The sequence below is a fragment of the Gavialis gangeticus genome, unplaced genomic scaffold, assembly GCF_001723915.1.
Source record: "Gavialis gangeticus isolate Ggan-Ray unplaced genomic scaffold, GavGan_comp1, whole genome shotgun sequence".
Lineage (NCBI taxonomy): Eukaryota > Metazoa > Chordata > Crocodylia > Gavialidae > Gavialis > Gavialis gangeticus.
Genome location: NW_017729032.1, coordinates 164,068,552 through 164,076,708, shown reverse-complemented (window position 1 = coordinate 164,076,708; position 8,157 = coordinate 164,068,552).

Here is an 8,157-nt window from a genome sequence, read left to right as displayed (position 1 = left end):
TAAAAAACCTGGTAGAAGAATGCTTAAAATATAGTAAACTGGTCAAGATGTGGTATTAAGATAAAATAGTTATTTTACGTCCAGTCAGCCTTCTTTCCAAAAGTATATGTACCTTCTGGCTTAAAAAAAAGAAAAAGAAAAAACTCATAGTTTCATAGTTGGTAGGGTTGGAAGGGACCTGAGCAGATCATCAAGTCTGACCCCCTGCCATAGGCAGGAAAGAAAGAAAGCTGGGGTCAAATGACCCCAGCCAGGTGATTATCTAGCCTCCTTTTGAAGATCCCCAGGGTAGAAGTGAGCACCATTTCCCTTGGAAGTTGGTTCCAGATCCTAGCCACCCTGACTGTGAAGTAGTGCCTCCTGATATCTAGCCGGAATCTACTCTCAGTCAACTTATGTTCGTTATTCCTTGTTACTCCTAGTAGTGCTTGGGGGACTCTCCCATAGCCTTCTGGTCCCCTTTGGCCAGTTTGTATACAGCCACAAGATCCCCCCTCATCCTTCTCTTGTGGAGGCTGAACAGGTTCAGGTCCCATGGCCTCCACTCATAGGAACTGCATTGCTGCCCCTTGATCATGTGAGTGGCCTTCCTCTGGACCCTCTTAATGCTGTCCACATCCCTCCTGAAGTGTAACGCCCAGAACTGGCCAAAGTACTCCAACTGTGGCCTGACCAATTTTGCATAGATGGGGAGGATCACCTCCTTGGACCTGCCCATGATGCACCTGTCGATGTATGACAAGGTCTGGTTAGCCTTCTTTACCGCGTCCCCACGTTGGTGGCCCATGTTCATTTTGGAATCAATAATGACACCAAGATCATTTTCTGCCTCTGTGCTGACTAGAAGGGAGTTCCTCATCCTGTAGGTATGTTGGTGGTTCTTCCTCCCTAGGTGCAGTACCTGGCACTGGGCAGTATTGAATCCCATCCTGTTCTCATCCACCCACCCCTGTAACCTGTCTAGATATAATTGTAGCCTGTCCCTCTCCTCCAGCATGCCCACTTCTCCCCACATCTTAGTGTCATCCACGAATTTGAACAGGGTGCTTTTCACTCCCTCATCCAAGTCACTGATGAAGATGTTGAACAGTGAAGGCCCAAGGACTGAGCCCTGGTGGACTCCACTGCTCACATCTCTACAGGTCAAAAATGACCCGTCTGTAACTCATAACAACTAAATAAAGCTTTCATCATATGGATGAATTTTAATGTACCTCTAACAATCATTGGTAAAGTATAGTCATAGGGTAGAATTATATTACCATTTGTGTTGCTAAGTAGCAATTTTCCAGCTGTGTAAGTTGTCTTTTCAGCACTTATGCAGTTTTAGATTCTATTATCTTTAATTATCCGGGCAGTTTTAATGAATGCATGTACTCAGGAAGTGTAATTGGTGGTACTCTGGATGAACAGCTATGCAGTGTATACACATTATATACTGCATAGCTGCCTGATCAGTGTGTAGCCTATTGCCTACTCACTGCATGCATATTAATGAGGAGTAATAAAATCACAAATTATGCTAAAAACACCAATTCTGTAGCTAGGTAACATACATTTAGGGGCACACAAGGTATCAGAATTCTATCCACAATGTCCATTTTCCTTCTTGAATGATTTTTGCCACACAAGATCCTTAGCATTATATAGGTGAAAACACTTGTGAGTGAAGTATAACGATGTTCCTAATGACTTACCTGAATGAGATGTTTGAAACTGTTCTGCAGTATGAATGAAATATGTAAGTATTTCTTTCTATAAAAAGTCCAGTCAGCAGCTAGTAAATACAGATTTGGGAGCCATCAACAGGAGCATGAAGAAGGAGAACTGTTCTTGACTGAATGCCTGGAAAATGATTTACTTCATCAACCTTTTATTTATTTATTTATTTATTTATTTATTTTGATTTTCAGGCCTTCTTACTTATAAATAACCAAGTACTCTTTAATTGTTCATGTAGTTTTAGAGAAAGAAAAATAAAAGTTCTTAGGGGAGTGAAGGAGGATAAAATATTCTATTTAATTGTTATTAAGCTCTGAGTATATCACTTGTAGATGTAAAAATTCATATCAAATTTAAGGTATTGCTTTTCATCCATAAAAAGGGAGAGGTAGTTTGCCGTGTTAGTCTGAAGTTAGTCAGAAATTAAGGTAGATTTTCACCTTATGGATAGGTGCCTACTTAGTTTGCAGTTTTGCAGAAACCACAAAATTCAGGATTGTCCTGGAAATCTGCAAAATCTACAACAAAAAAGTTAATAAAAATAAAATGCTAGCTCCCCAGTGGCATGAAGCGCAACACACAAGATAGTGGCTGCGTTTTGTTCCTTCTTCCCCAGCTGGGCCCTCTCCACCAATCAGCACTGAGGGGCAAAGCTACACAAAATGACTACAGAATTAGACCTGTCAACCCACAGAAATTGGTAAGCCCCCCTGCAACTTAGGTAGATCCCTACTTATAGGCTGACTAAAATTAGAGATGAACGGCAGAAGCTTTTTGTGAGCCTGAGCTCACTTCAACAGATACTGTCTTCAACAGATACTGTCTTTATAAATAGTACTTATTTTTTTCTATAAAACATTTAGGGTTATATTTTCTTTCACTTCCTGGCTTTCTAATGACCTAAAGTTTCCAAAGTCTTGGCTTAGAAGACCAGGTCCAAGAAGGTATTCTGTTTGCACAATTCTCCTATGTCTTCAATGGGAAGCAAGTACACATCTCATATTACCCCCCCAAAATGAGAACCACTGCAGAACATATTCACTTCAATGGGCATCATTTAGATAAAAGATGGATCCTCAGCTAAGCCAAGGGGTTCCTTACTCTCCATTCATATTAGTGATGAATCTTAACTTGTACTATGCCATCCCTGCCTGCTCACAATCTAGTTCTCCATGACAGTATAAGGCACATGTGGCTCAGCAAGACTTCTTTCTTCAGCTTTGTATAAACAATCATATAAATCTTCAACCCTTCCAGTTTCCTAGTGCTTAGTATTCTTGCCCTGTATATGGGAGATCTGGGCTAAGTACAGATGACTAAAAAAGCCTGAAGCACACTCCATCTAAGATATGCTTCTTTTTGTAAGTGACCTAGGTTAGATTGGTAGCAAACAGTATACACATTCACCCTGTGGTGGGGAGGGCATGCAGGCTGCCTGCACTGGGTGAGACCTGGAGAATAGAGCACTCCTACACACTTCCCAGCATGCTCAAGCACAAGGTTTCCAGATAGTCGGAAAGTACTGAGCTGAACTGAGCACCCAGACCACCCCTGATTGGCTGCTTGGCATGGACAAGCAAGCCCCCATACCCCCTCTGCCCTAATACTTTGAGACCCTATAGCTGTGGGCCAAAAAACCCTTGCAGCACCCCAGGTGCCCATGGACTGGGTACCTGCCAGCAGTGGCCAAGCCATGGAGGTCACAAGGTTGCCTCTTTGAAGGCCTTGTCCTGATGTACTGCACCTTGCCACCTCAGCACATCAGAGGTGAGCCACCCACACCAGCTCATGCTCAAGATGGAAGGGGAGGTGCAGGCTGGGGTTCAGGTGGTAGGGACCTAGGTTCTGGCCATTGAGATGTGGTGTTCAGTCTCTGTGGGGTTGTACCCAAGCATTAGGACATGGGGGTACCTAGCTCTCTGTAGGGTCATACCTGATTGAAGGGTTCTCCTGAGCTCAGTGTCAGGTGTGTATGCACATTGTGGGGTGCTTCATAATGGAGTGGGTGGAACAGCTTGGGGACACGGTATCCAGGTCCCAGGACTCATGCAGGGGACAGAGATACCTCCCTTTCCACCTCCTCTGCTACCTGCCTGTGGCTAGCAGATGGCTGGAGGTAGGAGGTAGAGGTGGGAGTGGGGGTGGGAAAAGGTCTGTGCTGGCTGGCTCTTACTGAGCTCAGTGGTGAGGCCATTGGGTGCTTGGTTGTAGTCCCGAGCACAGGCTGAGGGCTAACATACCTCTTGGGGGGAGGGGGCATTCTGGGGACCATAAAGGAGGCTGGGAGGACAGAAATCTAACTTGAATCAATAGGGAATCTGTTACAGAATTTCAATTCCGTGGTTTAACTTAAATCAATTTGATTTGAGTGCACATAGAACCAGGTCTATCTTAGACTAGGTTCTACCATTTTTACAACACTCTGTGCACTGAACTTCTATACAGGTACAGGTTTAGACTGATTTTCAAACATTTTGATAAGTTTATTTGTTATTTCTGCACTTGGCCCTGGGGTCATGGCTACCTCAACCTCTACATGTTTGAACCCAGACCTCCAACCTTCAAAAGAATACCCTAACTCCTGAAAGTAAGGAGCAGATACAGAAAACAAAATACAAGCGTGCATGTTAGGTAAGTATTTCCAGTAAGGATAGTGAAGAGGCTTTAGGTATTATACAGAAAACAAAACAAACAAACAAAAACAACCAAGGTGAAGTTGGATACCATATTATATTCTGAATATTAGAAGATTCACCAGAGAGATGGGGAGACCCAAATGTAAAATCTTCTTAATTCACAGAGACATTTCTGAGTATTGGATAAAATCCATTATATCTATGGGTGTTTCTTACTCTCAAGTATTAAAGCAGTTCAAGACACTTAAGCAAATATTTATGCATTCCCTGGGTCCAAAAGAGTGAGAAATAATGTGATGTTTAGTGCACACATCTAAAAGCTATATTTTAAAGTTGCTGCCTAATATTTTATATACAACATAACAGCTTTAATGGGAGAGGTTGAGAGACACCTACCACAGCCTGCCCTATATTAAGATATTGTCCTGATAGGAGCTGGATTTTTTTTTTTCCAAATTCTCTCTCAGAATTAGAAAGATGATCAGAATCTTGAAACCACAGCCAAGGTGAATGTTCTCAAGGGATAAGGGAGGCACTTCCTTCTTAATGATTCATTGAATAGTGACTATGTTCTGTTCTTAAATCCAGCTTTTTGCTTTTATTAAAGCAAAGAAAAAGAAATAAAATTATTTATTCAAGGACACACACATTTGGAACATCACATTCAATACAAAAGAAATGGGTTCCATACATTAAATATTCTGGGGGGAAATGCTTTCAGATTCATTTGATTTTTTTGCAATTAAAATTAATATTTAAAAAATTATTTTTCACTTCAGGTGCTGAACTAAAAAATAATGTTACTTTCACAGACATAATCATAACACCTCAGGCTACATTTGCTATCAAGTGAAGAACGGCCAAAACAAAAAGACCATCAACTGAAAAATACTAAGCAATCATTCTTTGTAATCTTTCTGTACCCGAGCTAACCAGCCACAACACTAAAAAGCCCATCCTTCTCCATAGCTCTACTTTAATTCAACTATTTCAACACTTTATACCCTTGGACTGCCATGTGATCAGCCAAGACTTGTTAACTATTTGCTGGCTGCAGAGCCTCTGCTTTGCCATGGTTAATAATGTTTAACTTTTTTATTTTACATATACGGATTCTAGAACTGAAAAGAGTTACTAAGGGGAAGCTGAAAACAATGCCAGGATATTTATACATTTGTTTAAAGCAGGTTCTTTTTAAACACAAAACTAAACAAAAACAGTTCTCTAACTAAAAGAAGAAAAAAGAAGTGCCGGATTTTAAAAATGCAGGCACGACACAGTATGCTGAAGGAGAAGAACTCTGCTTCTGGCCAAAAAATGATGTGTGTGATCTAACTAGCAGTAAACAAAACCATATAGATTAGTTGTTATATAATTAAGTGTTATCTGTGTTCTGTTCCAGAGTCTGTAAACCTGATTTTAATTGAGTAAAAATCCAAGGAATAACAAATAGACAATATAATTTACATTAGGCAGTGCTTATATGAATTAATTTTGTCTCTGGGCATGTACCTAAATGGGAGAAGAAAACAGAGAAAAATACATTCATTTAACTAGGTATTGACTATTCTATGGCAAACGTTTCAAGGAGAGAACTTTTACGTATCCCCTCCCCTTAGTAATTTATTTGTTGTTTTGTACATTTTCCCTTTCTGGTTCTGTATAGCAAGGCTGCCTGCATTCAGTTATGAGGCTGCTAACCTTAGAACTAAATGGATTCCAGACTAAAGTGGCAGCTCAATCTACCAGGGGAATCTTTTATGCCTTCAGGAGCTGCACATAAGTAATGCCAGTAGCAAAACTGAGAAAGCAATGAGTTATAAATCTCTGGGTGACATTACCTTTGCTACTCAGGTGTTCTGTGTTTACACCACTAGTGCAGTGGAAAAGGTATGATCGTTTGCAGCATCTATAAGTTCTAGGGGAAGAAAAGCATTCAGAAATAACAAAGGATTTATTAGTTGGACCAATGAAGGAACATAGGGAAATTAAGTGCACAAAACTAGCAGGAGTTTAGCAGGACCAAAGGGTTTAAAACTGAACTGATATCTAACTTAATAATAAAATGTTCAGAGAGTAAAATCAGTGCAGGTGAACTTATTGGCTGAGCAGGGAGTGACACTTGAATCAATTTACAGCTAGCCCTATTCATGAGGTCCAACCAAACATTAAAATCACAAAAGCATAGATTGGCGGATGATGCCATGCAAAAGAAATTGGGACAAGCAATGGGCTTGGCTGTCTGTGGCTGCATCCACACAAGCAAGGACATATATTACCCTGGGGAAAGAAGCAGCAGAAAATCTTGTGACACTGCTAATTGTCCCCAGGGAATGCCTGTGCTATGCACCCTCTGGTATGCCACTCGTTACTCTGGGTGGGATAGGGGAGGCTGGGGCCAGCACTGGGCTGGCTCCAGAAGCCTTACCTGGGGTCCTGGCAGCCTCCTGGAGCTACAGCAGTGGCTATCCTACCTCTTAGAGCCAGGCCACCAGTCAGTTTTGGGTGGTGTACACTGCCCCCACATGCTGTGCTCAGCTTTTTTTCTGAGAGTGTTTTTTGGCTACCTCCCTGCCCCCCTCTCCTGCGCTGCTACCTTGCAGGGTTAAAAACACCTGAATGTGCAATATATGTCACAGCAGACATGTCTGCAATGCCACATACTGCACAGCCACACTCATCTGGACATGGCTGTGAACGCATCTATATGTGCTATAAATGCAATGACACAGCTTGTGCTGGAGTTAATGGTTCCCAGGCACAGCATCTACACATGTGCCTAGGACAGTAGGAGTGTGAGTTGAGGTGAAGCAGCCCTGAGCTGGTAGCAGGTTCAGGGGGTAGCCTCAGAATCCAGGTTGTGGCATCAGGTGGTGGAGGGGCTGGCTGGGGCACAAGAGTGCCCAAATAGTGAAGCCATGTCACTAAGTGGCAGGCAGGAGTCTGGCTCCTTGCTGCCTGGGCTGACCAGACACAATTTATGCCTGGGTCAGCTTTTACATGGCCTGTGACTCTTTTCACCTTCCCATCTTTTTTCTGTTGCATATTTCCAGGCTCCCTGAGGTGGGAGCTGTCTTTTACTTAATACAGTACCCAGCATGATAAGATTCCTATCTCAGTGGGAGAATCAAGAAATTCAAGTTAGATGTTCAGAAATACCCAAGAGACTTAGGATCACAACTTGAAAGCAGTAAAGAAAACCAAACCCTACAGTAGCATACATATATTATTTCAACTAGGGCATAACATAACATAACATAACATAACATAACTGATATATAAACATAACAACATTCTAATTTGGATGAAAGTATTATGTGATTTAATTTGGATGAGATTTGATTTCCTATGGGAGAAGCAGGAATAGAGGAAAAGAGTTAAATCTTCAAAAGTATCTGAGTTATGCCCTAGATACCCAAGGAGGAGTAGCAGACCTGGTTCTCCCTTTCCTCAAGAATGCCTCCTAGGGAAGGGCTAATGAGGTGGCAATTTATAGCTGCCTTGTGGTTCTGTAACGCGTAGGAATTTTCCTTACGCAAATCAGTTTTCCTCATTTCCTTCATTTTCAAACCCAGCCATGTTATTTAGCCTGACAGCCTTGTAGGAGTTGTATCCTTGTTTTTTTACAGTCAATTTCATAATCATGAAACAAATATTATTGTATAATTTAAAACGTATAGTAGAAGGCAATAACTGAATTTCGCCATGTTTTCAGTAAATTACTTCTGACACATGAGAAGTTAATCTGGTCCTGCAGTTTAATGCATGAGAAAGGAGCTGTGAATCTAAGTAAGATACA